This window comes from Triticum urartu, chromosome 3, assembly GCF_003073215.2.
Source record: "Triticum urartu cultivar G1812 chromosome 3, Tu2.1, whole genome shotgun sequence".
NCBI classification, from domain to species: Eukaryota; Viridiplantae; Streptophyta; class Magnoliopsida; order Poales; family Poaceae; genus Triticum; species Triticum urartu.
Genome location: NC_053024.1, coordinates 719,151,278 through 719,164,534, shown reverse-complemented (window position 1 = coordinate 719,164,534; position 13,257 = coordinate 719,151,278). Strand labels below are relative to the sequence as shown.

Sequence of the window (13,257 nt, the reverse complement as noted above, 5' to 3'; positions counted from 1 at the left end):
AAGAGGAAGACGGACACTGATGGTAGTATTACTATCTACAAAGCTAGACTTGTCAAAAAAGGTTTTTGACAAAGTTCAAGGTGTTGACTTCGATGAGTTTTTTCTCACTCGTAGCGAAGCTTAAGTCTGTCCGAATCATGTTAGCAATTGCCGCATTTTATGAAATCTAGCAAATGGATAAACAAAACTGCATTCCTTAATGGATTTATTAAAGAAGAGTTGTATATGATGCAACCAGAAGGTTTTGTTAATCCTAAAGGTACTAACAAAATGTGCAAGCTCCAACGATCCATCTATGGACTGGTGCAAGCATCTCAGAGTTGGAATATACGCTTTGATGAGTTGATCAAAGCATATAGTTTCATACAGACTTGCGGTGAAGCCTCTATTTACAAGAAAGTGAGTGGGAGCACTACAACATTTCTGATAAATATATGTGAATGACATATTGTTGATCGGAAATAATATAGAATTTTCTGGAAAGCATAAAGGAGTATTTGAAAGAAGTTTTTTCAAAGAAAGACCTCGGTGAAGATGCTTACATATTGAGCATCAAGATCTATAGAGATAGATCAAGACGCTTGATAAGTTTTTTCTATGAGTACATACCTTGACAAGATTACGAAGTAGTTCAAAATGGAACAGTCAAAGAAAGAGTTCTTGCTTGTGTTACAAGGTGTGAAATTGAGTAAGACTCAAAGCCCGACCACAGCAGAAGATAGAAAGAGAATGAAAGTCATTCCCTATGCCTCAGCCATAGGTTCTATAAAGTATGCCATGCTGTGTACCCGATCTATGTATACCCTACACTGAGTTTAGCAAGGGAGTACAATAGTGATCTAGGAGTAGATCAGTGGACAGCGGGCAAAATTATCCTTAGTGGAATAAGGATATGTTTCTCGATTATGGAGGTAACAAAAGGTTCATCGTAAAGGGTTACGTCGATGCAAGTTTTGACACTGATCCAGTTGACTCTAAGTCTCAATCTGGATACATATTGAAAGTGGGAGCAATTAGCGAGAGTAGCTCCGTGCAGAGCATTGTTGACACAGAAATTTGCAAAATACATACGGATCTGAATGTGGCAGACCCGTTGACTAAACTTCTCTCACAAGAAAAACATGATCACACCTTAGTACTCTTTGGGTGTTAATCACATAGCGATGTGAACTACATTATTGACTCTAGTAAACCCTTTGGGTGTTGGTCACATGACGATGTGAACTATGGGTGTTAGTCACATGGTGATGTGAACTATTGGTGTAAAATCACAGGCAATGTGAACTAGATTATTGACTCTAGTGCAAGTGGGAGACTGAAGGAAATATGCCCTGGAGGCAATAATAAAGTTATTATTTATTTCCTTATTTTCATGATAAATGTTTATTATTCATGCTAGAATTGTATTAACCGGAAACATAATACTTGTGTGAATACATAGACAAACAGAGTGTCACTAGTATGTCTCTACTTGACTAGCTCGTTGATCAAAGATGGTTATGTTTCCTAGCCATTGACATGTGTTGTCATTTGATTAAAGGGATCACATCATTAGGAGAATTATGTCATTGACTTGACCCATTCCATTAGCTTAGCACACGATCATTTAGTATTCTGCTACTGCTTTCTTCATGACTTATACATGTTCCTATGACTATGAGATTATGCAACTCCCATTTACCGGAGGAACACTTTGTGTGCTACCAAACGTCACAACGCAACTGGGTGATTATAAAGGTGCTCTACAGGTGTCTCCAAAGGTACTTGTTGGGTTGGCGTATTTCGAGATTAGGATTTGTCACTCCGATTGTCGGAGAGGTATCTCTGGGCCCTCTCGGTAATGCACATCACTATAAGCCTTGCAAGCATTGCAACTAATGAGTTAGTTGCGGGATGATGCATTACAGAACGTGTAAAGAGACTTGCCAGTAACGAGATTGAACTAGGTATGATGATACCGACGATCGAATCTCGGGCAAGTAACATACCGATGACAAAGGGAACAACGTATGTTGTTGTGCGGTTTGACCGATAAAGATCTTCATAGAATATGTAGGAACCAATATGAGCATCTAGGTTCCGCTATTGGTTATTGACCGGAGATGAGTCTCAGTCATGTCTACATAGTTCTCGAACCCGTAGGGTCCGCACGCTTAACGTTCGATGACGATATGTATTATAAGTTATGTGATTTGATGTACCGAAGCTAGTTCGGACTCCCGGATGTGATCACGGACCTGACAAGAAGTCTCAAAATGGTCGAGACATAAAGAATGATATATTGGACGATGTTATTCGGACACCGGATGAGTTCGGGGGGTCACCGGATAAATATCAGTGCCGAAAGGGTTATCAGAACCACCGGATAAGTAATGGGCCTTATTGGGCCTAGGGGAGAGAGAGGGGCAGACAAGGGCTGGCCGCGCGCCCCCCATGGGCCTAGTCCGAATTGGACAAGGGGGAGGGGCGGCGCCCCCTCCTTCCTTCTCTTTCCCCTCTCCTTCCTTCTTCTCCTAGTAGGACTAGGAAAGTGGGGAATCCAACTCCTACTAGGAGTAGGATTGCCCCCCTTGGGCGCGCCCTATAGGGCCGGCCGGCCTCCCCCTTGCTCCTTTATATACGGGGGCAGGGGGGCACCCTAGAACACACAAGTTGATTTCTTAGCAGTGTGTGGTGCCCCCCTTCACAGATTTCCACCTCGGTCATATTGTCGTAGTGCTTAGGCGAAGCCATGGGTCGGTAACTTCATCATCACCGTCACCACGCCATCGTGCTGACGAAACTCTCCCTCGGCCTCAACTAGATCTAGAGTTCGTGGGACGTCACCGAGCTGAACGTTTGCAGATCGCGGAGGTGCCGCGCGTTCGATACTTGATCGGTTGGATCACGAAGACGTTCGACTAAATCAACCACGTTACCTAATGCTTCCGCTTTCGGTCTACGAAGGTACGTGGACAGACTCTCCCCGCTCTTTGCTATGCTTCTCCTAGATAGATCTTGCGTGATCGTAGGAAATTTTTTCAAATACTACGTTCCCCAACACAGGTGTATTGACCAGTTGGAAGATAATTGATGAGTAATATTTTTACACTCGTATACCCTTAGTTTAAACCGATATGTTTCATATTTATAGGAAACAAGAAAAGGAAAAAATAGGAGAGGAGAGTTTTTTTACAAAGTACATGATGGCAACAGGATCGGAGGGCATGCGCTAGCTAGGTTCCTACACAGCGACCTACGCGCCGAATAGGAACGGACGCGGCCATTGACGAAGACTCGGACAAACAGCTCAACGGTCATCCGAGTGCACCGTTGCACTAGGGCCTCCACGTCTGATCAATCGATCGTTTGCTTGGATGCTCGCTGGTACGTTGCAAAGTTCCATTATAGTATACAGTATAGAGCTACAATCTTTTGTCATGTAATACATGAACACCAATAGGCCAACCTAACCTTATCCTAAAATACAATACAACAGTAACCACGCCTATCCCCGTGCTCCTCCTATACTTCTTTCTCAGGCATATAGCCATTCCCCTGAGCCGCCATAGCAACCTGATGCCGTCGTCGTCATCTCGGAGCATCTAGCCGCTATTATCATCAGCAACGCGTCAGAGCTTCCTCGGTCTAATCCACATGCCACCAGGATTGCATCGACAAGGAAAATCTATTCAAATGAAGAGTATATAGGAGTATGCGGAAAGGAAAGAAACGAATCGGCGAAAGTGCATGCGGACAGTATTTCTCAGTCAACTTACTTGTACCAGGACAGACCAAGGCAGGGACTCTTAAAAGTAGCTTCTTTTCTCGATAGATAACTACTCAACACATCACGTACTAGGATGATAATTCTAGTGATAACACACCACTACTAAGGTACTGGAATGATGATAATTCAGCACTATTGGAAAACCGACTGCAGCAAACATGAACTTGCTGTTCGATGGCAAGCCATGAATCTCAACAACCACAAAGACGCCCCACCAGATGAAAGGTAGACTCCTTTTGAATGTTGTAGTCGGCCAGGGTGCGGTGATCCTCCAGCTGCTTGCCAGCAAAGATGAGGCGCTGCTTTCTAGGGGAACACCGTTCTTCTCGTAGATCTTCACCTTGACAATGTCGACAGTATCTGAGCTCCCAACCTTAAGGAAGAGGATCTCCACTTCCGGCATCTTCACGTAGATTAACAAAGGAACAGCTGGACTACAAGGGTGGAGGATGAGGAGAAGAGTGGACCCTTTACAAATGTTGAGGTCAGCCAAGGTGAGCATGCCATCCTCCAGCTGTTTGTTGGCAAAGATAAGGCACTGCTGGACCTTGGGGAATCCCTCAATGTCTTCGATCTTGGCCTTCATGTTGTTAATGGTGTCTAGGCTATGGACCTCGAGAGTGATGGTCCTGCCTTCTAGCGTCTCTGTCACGAATATTTGCATCTTTTCTTGGAGGTCAAGCGTGGAATCATGTTGGATGCCGTAATCCGCCAATGTACGGTTGTCTTCCAGCTGCACCCCGTCCAAGAGGAGGCGGTACCGCTCCTGGATCTTTGCCTTGATGGGAAGGAGGAGGATTCAAAATTTCACGGCGCAGATGAAGAAGATGAAAGGGAGAGGGAGCATATTAGGGCTTACCGAGAGGCGGAATATCAAGTCCGCTGTGCGGCTGGCGCTGCGGCGGCTGTGGCGGAGGAAGGAGAGCGGTCGAAGAGAGAGAGAGAGAGAGAGAGAGAGAGAGAGAGAGAGAGGGTTTTCTTTTTTATAAGGAAAAAAAGAATGGAGAGGAGAGGTGTGCGAGGGAAGGAAGCCAATTGCAGAGACACTGACGACACGTCCCCACGTCCACGAACCCAGCTGACAGGCCGCAGCCCCGCCCCGCCGGCAACAACACAGCGACGTGAGCCAGCCATCCAAGATCCAAGACAGTCCGCACCATTTTGAGCGTGACTTAAACAAACACGACAAATTTCATGTGGATTGGACTATTTTCATTTAAACTGGATCAAAATCATGAAAAGTTTGACATAATTCACTAAACAAAAGCGGATGTGACATTTTTTAACATAGCAAAAGTTTCTCACCGGCCGTCGAGACATCCGTGTTCCATGAACTTGTCTTCCCCACGTCCGGCGAGGAAGGGCAAGACATGGGACACGAACATGCCCACACCCGTCTACTATGTCCATCTCTTCCTCACCGGAGTCGGCCGCCTGGCTGTTGACGTCGCCGGTGGAGGTGAGGTCCACAGTCGACGTGGACGAGTCGGCCTCGTGATCGTTGGGGGCAGCATGAATGACACGGAGCTGCTGACATACGCGGTCATGTTCGTGTCTGTATTCGCCTCTGCCCCCTCCGCGTACATCTCCACCGTGATCGCATCTTAGTCAGTGCGGTCCTCTGTGCTGAGGGTGTGAGGCCACCACGCATGCCGGTCGGCGCGAGCCGTGCGGACTCAAAGAACGGCTCCTGGTTGATAAGTTCAGGTCCTTCGTGAACAAGGCCGCCATGGCCGCCTCGCATGCTTGCTCGCCATAGAATTGCCCCTCTACCAACCGGTGATGCGCGAGGAGGTCGATTTTGTAGCATTCGTCCTCCTGCGACATCTGGAACGCTTACACCGATGGTGTCGGTTGCTCCTCCGCCACCGCCATGATGGCGTTAAAGTGCGCCTGCTCCATGGCGAAGCCAACATACACCGGCGCAGGCGCAGACGATGGTTCTCGTCGGACGCCGCCTCTATCCGTCAAGCACGACAGGCCAGCGGCCGACCAAGTCGACCTTCTGCTCCATCGAGAGGCTCTAAACAACGAGGTAGACCCCGCCGTCGTTCCGTCAGAGGTGCATGAAGGAGGAACGGGACCAGAGGTGCATGAAGGATGTCCATGTTTAAATGCAAGTGCCGGTCGGGCCAAGCGTTGGGAGTATGTTTTAAGGAAAGAAACGAGTCGGCAAAACTGCATTGAGACTGTATTTCTCAATCAACTTACGTATGCCAAGACAGACCAAGGCAGGGATGATAGTTCTACTGATAACACACCACTACTAAGAAGTACCAGGATGATAATTCTACTGATAACAAACCACTACTAAGGTACTAGAATGATGATAATATACCACTAGTGGAAATTCAACTGCAGCAAACATAAACTTGTCCGATGGCAGCCCATGAATCTCAACAACCACAAAGACGTCCCACCAGTTGAATGGTACACTCCATATGAATGTTGTAGTCGGCCAGGGTGCGGTGGTCCTCCAGCTGCTTGCCAGCAAAGATGAGGCGCTGCTGTCTAGGGGGCATGCCGTCCAGCTCGTAGAGCTTCACCTTCACACTGCCAACAGTGTCCGAGCGCCCAACCTCAAGGGAGATAACGTTCCCTCGCAGCATCTTCACGAATATTTTCATCACAACAGTTGGCCTGCACGGGAGGAGGATGAGGAGAAGAGTGGACCCTTTCCCAATGTTGTGGTCAGCCAAAGTGCGCTTCTCATCATCCAGCTGCTTGTTGGCAAAGATGAGGCACTGCTGGACCTTGGGGAAGCCCTCAATATCTTCAATCTTGGCCTTCACATTGTCAATGGTGTCTAGGTTGTCGACCTCTAGAGTGATGGTCCTGCCTTCTAGCGTCTCCGTCACAAAGATTTGCATCTTTTCTTGGAGGTCAGGCGTGGAATCATGCTGGATGCCATAATCCGCCATTGTATGGCTGTCTTCCAGCTGCACCCCATCAAAGACGAGGCGGTAGCGCTCCTGGATCTTTGCCTTGATGGTGTAAAGGGTGTCTGACAAGTGGACCCCCCTGAGACAGATTTTCCTGCCGGCGGGATTCTTGATAAAGATGTGCACTTTGGATGGGCTAGCAAACCAAAAAACACCCATTGTTAGACAATATCTAGGGTGTATCAACAATATTTAGGGTGTATAAACAAAAAAAATGCAAGCAAGAAGAGAAGACAAGGCAATTCATGACCGAGAAATTAGCAGACACTTCCAACGTACTTAGGAAACACGAAAAGGTTCCCTAAACAGACAAATGCCGAAATGCGGTACCTGTTACGAAACTGATAACCCAACGGGAAGAGCTTACATGGGCTAGATGATCTTGAATGCTTTGTTCCATGAGAGCCTCCCATCTCCACAGAACCATTTGACAGCATAACACCATATGCACTGCTGGAAGGCTGGTCAGGGAGGTCACAAGGGCGTCTAAGCAAGGTAAGACCATTATGATCCAGGAGGGCTAGAAGCAAAGAGCCTGGAACCATGACGAACAGGCCAAGCTCCTCCCAAGAGGAACCCCGGTATGAACCCACCAAACCGAACTACCATACGGGGATGTGAGCCGAGACGACGACAGAAAATCACGACGGAAGGTAGAGAAGACGAAATAGAAGGAGTGGGGAAGGAGTGGGAAGGTGGGAAAAGAGGTTTTCACAGTTCACTTACTCGTCCATGTCGGCACCGTCAATCTGCGATGAATGGCTGCCATCGTTATCTTTGTTGTCCCCGCCGCCGCTGCTACTGTAGCTAACTTCGTCCTCTTCCTCGGAATCTGCAAGCTCATCAAACACGCAAGCCACTCAACGACCCGCACAGTAGAATTTGTTGCGCACGCATCGTGCACATTGTGAGCAGGAGTCGGCAAAACGTACCTTCTCTTCCAGAGGTAGAGACACCGGGAGCTGCTTCCTCGACGTGGTCTTCCTGGTTGGGACCAGCGGACGACAAGTGCAGACGCTTCTTCGGGGGCATTCTGGCAGGCTGGCTGTCAAGGATTTGATTTTCATGTTAGTAAAGGGTTTTCCGCAGGCATCTCTGTGACAATCAGTAATTGATATGCCAATTAATTGCTAATGGAAGATTTAATTTTTCATCGTGATGCAGGTGCGGCACGTTGGAAGTAAACATAAATTTCTCAATTAACTTACTAACACTTTCGAACAGAACCAACAGCAAGGAGGCAAATGCCAAATCAGGCAACAAGACTCACCGTTACATAAGCTAGCAAGCTAGATCGAGCACGAGTTGCTACCCTACAAGGCACCAATCTTCATCGGAAATCAGAGAGAAATTGGTCATAGGGTTAAGCCCCACCTTCAAGCTCAACTTTCTGCTTGGTTGACTACTTCGCATCAGTTGGGCCCTTTGACCTTGGTAATTAACTATGTCACTTTATTTCACTTATATAAAATAGAAAAATACCATAGGGGACTCCTCAACTGTTTCTAAAAAGAGTTAACAGCATGCAGAGATGCTTTAGTCCAGCTTTTATTTACACAGAAACGTCAACACTTGCAAGGTAGGTCGTATAAGCAACAAGAAAAATCTAGTCACAAAGGCTGACCAACACATAAAACAATTTTGGACTATCTTCACTGTTTATCTTGTTATTATTATTGTTTTATTTATGCATATATAAACAAAACGAAAATTCAGAAATATGAAGTGTCTAACTTAGTAGATTCTGTGGTGTGAGGACATCGATCTATAGATGAAGAGTTTCTTCCACGAGAAGAAATGATGGACACTTATAATCCTATAAGATCTAACATATAAGATGATAAGTATGAGATTAGCAACAAATTCCTTGAGGATAGTACCTGACACTGATAGTAGGATCTAGAGATGCTAGAATTCACCCAATCCATATGGGAACAATTGCACGGCGTTGGATCCGAGAGGTGGAAATCTAATAGTGGTGCACCAACTACAATACTACCGTGAGGAACACAAGCATCACACCCAAAGCAGCAGGGCTGTTTTTGAGGAAACACGGGCAGGTGGATCGAGGCCGTTGAAAGCGCAGGGGGAGGAGTTAGGTCAGGCGGGTTAGAGCTTACCGAGAGGAGGAAGATGGGCCGGGCGGCGCTGCGGCGGCGGTGGCGGAGGAGGAGAGCGATCGAAGCAGAGAGATAGAGAGAGGAGAGGGTTTTCTCTTCTATATAAAACCCAAAAAAAAAAGGAGAGGAGAGGTGTGTGGAGGAAGGAAGCCAACTGCAGAGACACTGACGACGCCGCCCCACGGTCAACAAACCCAGCTGACAGGCCGCAGCCCCAGCCCCACCCGCCCTAGCCCACATGAAGACTGGACTTTTGACCTCTGAACGCACGTAGACTGCTACGGAGCCAGTCATCCAACACCTTTTTTTTGACGTAAACACATTTTGAACGTGACTTAACAAGCATGACAAATTTCATGCGGATTGGTCGATTTTTATTTAAACTGGACCAAAATCATGGAAAGTTTGACATATTTCATTAAACACAATTGGACGTGACACTTTTTATAACATAGCAAAAGTAGGCATTGTTCATGTGAGGGCGGCAGCGGCGACAAGCACTTCTGCATAAAAGTAGGCATTGTTCATGTGAGGGCGGCAGCGGCGACAAGCACTTTCAAGTAGGTATTTTGATGTAATTCTATTGCTTATCATATATACTAGATTGTCACATATCTAATGCAATTATGAAAGAAGTGGGCGAGTGTGCATACGCTATGCATGTGTTTGATAGGTTGCATCGTTTTTTAGGTCTTTGTATTTGTGACTCGGTTGGGTCAACTGACTAAATAATGGCTAAAATTATGTTATGCATGTAGTTTGGCTGCCTGCATGTAGGCTACCTGCATCAGGGGTCAATTTTCCCTGGCATTTGGTGGCCTGCGTTGGGCTGGTTGATGCTCGATTGTTCACCACATATGTTGTGATCACTCCTTCTCACTAGTGGCGAATTCCACGCTTGACACTAGCATATGCAGTTCGAAACATCATTTCAGTCCTCGCTAGCAAATAAACTGTTGTTCACTCTACTTACAAATAAATTGCAGTCATAGGGGAAAGTTCATCGGCGCCCAACTAGGCAAAAGTTCATTCTCGTCTCTGTTGTTGCTTTCTTCCTATGTTGTTGCTGCTTCTTCTTCTTCAGATCTTGTGTTGCCTCTGTTTGTCCACATTGCCTCAGCCTACTACAACCTTTTGCTCTTCCAAGCTTCACTGTCAAATGCCTCCACACCATGGTCGGAGGTTTCAACATCATCAGAGGTCACATATTCCTTCTCCAGCACAAGCTCATCACAACCCCATTTTAGGATGCAACATGCAAAAACAAGGCTAAGAGCATCTCCAGCCGTTCGCCCCCCAAGGGGCTAGAAAAAAGCACCACTTGGGGGCGAACCGGTGATATTTTCGGTGTGGGGACGATCGGCTTCCCAGCTGCCGCCCCTAGGTCGGCCCCAGACGCTCTTTTTTAAATTAAAAAAAGCATAATTGGGAAAATTTCAGCGAACACGGCATACATCCGGCGATATTTAGGCCGTTCATAGTTTTTTACATATAGAATCATAATAATAAGTCTACTAAAAAGAAGGAAAAAAACGGCCGTGCCTACAGGCCGAAGAACGCGCTGAACACGCCGAAGTCACCACCATCGTCGTCCTACTTCTCCTCCTTCACGCGACCATCACTGCTGGACTCTGCCCGGGGTCCCCATGGCGGACTTGTTTGGCCGGCGACGGCACCTCGTCGTCACTGTCGTCGAGAACGACGACGCCTCCCTCGTCGCGGCCACGGTGCCGAGCAGCGATCTCATTCAGGGCGCAGCGCTGGCGCTCCATCTCCATCTGTGCCCAGTCCTCTCGCGCCCACTTAATGGTGGCTTCGTCTTCATGCTCGCTCTTCACGGGGCCAAGCCCGGCTCCGTCTTCGGCCCGATGAGGCATCGGGCTAGACCCGAGGAACCGCCGCCGCCCTCGTTGATGACGACGCCGCAGTTGCGCCGGCCGAGCGGTGTTTCCACGGGCTCGGCCTTAACGCTAAAGAGCGTCGGCGACCCGGAGGAGTGGGAGGAGGAGCGGGAGGAGGAGGAAGCCCGCCCAACATCCTCCTCGGCAGCCATGGACCGGAACTCCGGCGGGGGACCGGCGTGACCGGGTACGTCAGCGGCGGATCGTTGAAGCCCTCGAGGTACTCGAGGACGGTGTGCAGCGTGCAGCCGGGGGCGCACCAGCACAGGCGGCGGTCGTCGCTGTTGTTGCGCCCCCTCACCGGTGGCGCATTGTTGATGGAGGCCAGTCGCTTCGCCTGCCGGCGTTTGAAGTACGTCGCCCACGCCTCGTGGTTGCCGGTGTTGTACTCCGGGACGGCTCGCTCCTCCTCGGACAGAGACGCCTGCACACGGTCGACCTCGGCCTGGAAGTAGTGGGGGTGCTCGACATCGGGCAGCGGGGGGACGGAGACGCCCCCGGCGCTGAGCCTCCACCGCCCTGGGGCGCGCATGTCGGGAGGCGCCGGGTAGTTCGCTTCGTGGAGGAGATGGGCTTCCCACTCGTGCAGAGAGCGGCGGCCGAATCCATTGCCCGTCGCCCCATCGCCAGGGAACCTTTCGCCCATAGTCTGTGCGTGCACGGGGAGAGGGAAAGAAAGTTCGTCGCGGGCGAATGTGCGTGCACGGGGAGAAAGGGGGGCTGCGGGCGGGGTGCGTCCACCGGCGAGGTAGGGGCGGCTTATATAGTAGTCGGGGCAGCGGCGCCGTGTGTACGCGGGGCGGGATGGGGCGCATCGCCTCACCGCGCCGCCCGTGAGGAATCAATGGAAGGCTGATCGGCGACATCCTTGGCATTGATTCCCCGCGGGAAACCGAGGCGATGAGGACGACGAGGCACGGGGTCGCTGACTCAGCGGGCCCGGCGTTCTTTCACGCCAAAAATGATTGCCCCTGCACCCCGGGGCGCCCCCCAGCGCGCCGGTTTCGGCCTGGGTCCGCCGGCGCCAGTTTCGGCCCTAACCGGTGAAAATTGGGCTCCTGTGTGCGCGGCTGGGCCGTTTTTTCAGCGCCGGCGCTTAAAAATGGCCTTGGGGGGCCTGTTGGGGGCGCGGCTGGAGATGCTCTAACCTAGTGGGAAAAGTGTAGAATGACTTTTGAATCAAGATCTTAAATCTATTCTTTAAAGCTCCAAATGTATTCACACTATAAAGTGTGGAAATGAGGCTATTTGTCGGTCAAGCTGCATACATACAGTATTCTCAGTAAATTGGTAAAAATATAAACAATGACTCTTACATTGTGTTTAGTTAAGCTGCAGATTATGGAAAAGTTGTTGTGAGCTGTGAGAAAGTTGTTGTGAACTTTCAGGTGTGGAAAAGCTATAGCTGTTTGGTCGACAGAACTGTGAAATTGTAGATTTTGTTGTGAATTGTCTGTAATGCCCATGGGCCATGAGTGAATATTTTTATATGCTAATTGACCGTAAAGTAGTACTCTATACTCCCTCTATTCTATAATGTAGTGCATACGAAACTGCCTTGCGTACGATCACATTTTGTATGATTTCCATACAAGAAGACACATGCACATTTCCCGAGGTTTGGGCCCACACCACCAGATGAGTCTGGTCGTACAAAAATCGTATGGATTTCTGTCGCACGTATAGCAACTCTCTAGTGCATATATCTTTTTTGGAAAGTCAAATATTACAAACTTTGACTAAGTTTGTGGATAAAAACATTCGCATCACGAATGCCAAATATATATTGTTAGACTCATCATAAGATGTAGTTTCATATTTTATATATTTGGTATTGTAGATATAGGTAGTTTTCTCTACAAACTTGGTCAAGTTTTGCAAAGTTTGGCTTTCCAAAATATCTATACCGACTACATTATGGAGCGGAGGGAGTATATTGATAGCCAAATCGAACTACCATTTTGCAAAGAAAAACTATGACTACGTAGATGATGCAAAACACATACGCAATTCAACAAATTTACTTTGGTGTTGCATATTACGTATAAATAGATATTGACCCCATAATAATATTACAAAAAGGCATGGACCATAGAGAACACATATAGTTCACTTGATGATGACCTACATCAACACACCTAACCTATGTTGCTATCGCAAGACAAGCATCAGCTATTCTACTATGAATAGTTTTATTGTATATTCGTTCTCCTCCTCTTCAACGGCATCCACTTGTGTTGGTGTCACTCCCCATTGTAGTACTACTAGAGGTACCTACTCAACATCGACATCACATTTATCAAAAAAAAATGTCACTCAACTTGCTATCATGAATGAAGTTGTGCAATGCGATGCAAGCAATGATGATATGCTTCTACGTGCGACGTGAGAAACTTGGAAGGCCAGATGGAATTCTAGTAGATACTATGTACTCCCCTTTAAAGGAGCAAGATATCCCGTCCGGTTTCGATATCCAGAGTCCACAAGATAGTTTTTTCCTAAAAAAATGAAAACCAAGTTAGCGT

The 13,257-nt window shown here is 47.9% G+C and overlaps 1 pseudogene; it reads right to left on the bottom strand.

Moving 5' to 3' along the window:
* LOC125546184 overlaps positions 1 to 13,257 on the bottom strand; it is a 177,181-nt pseudogene that overhangs the window by 159,641 nt on the left and 4,283 nt on the right.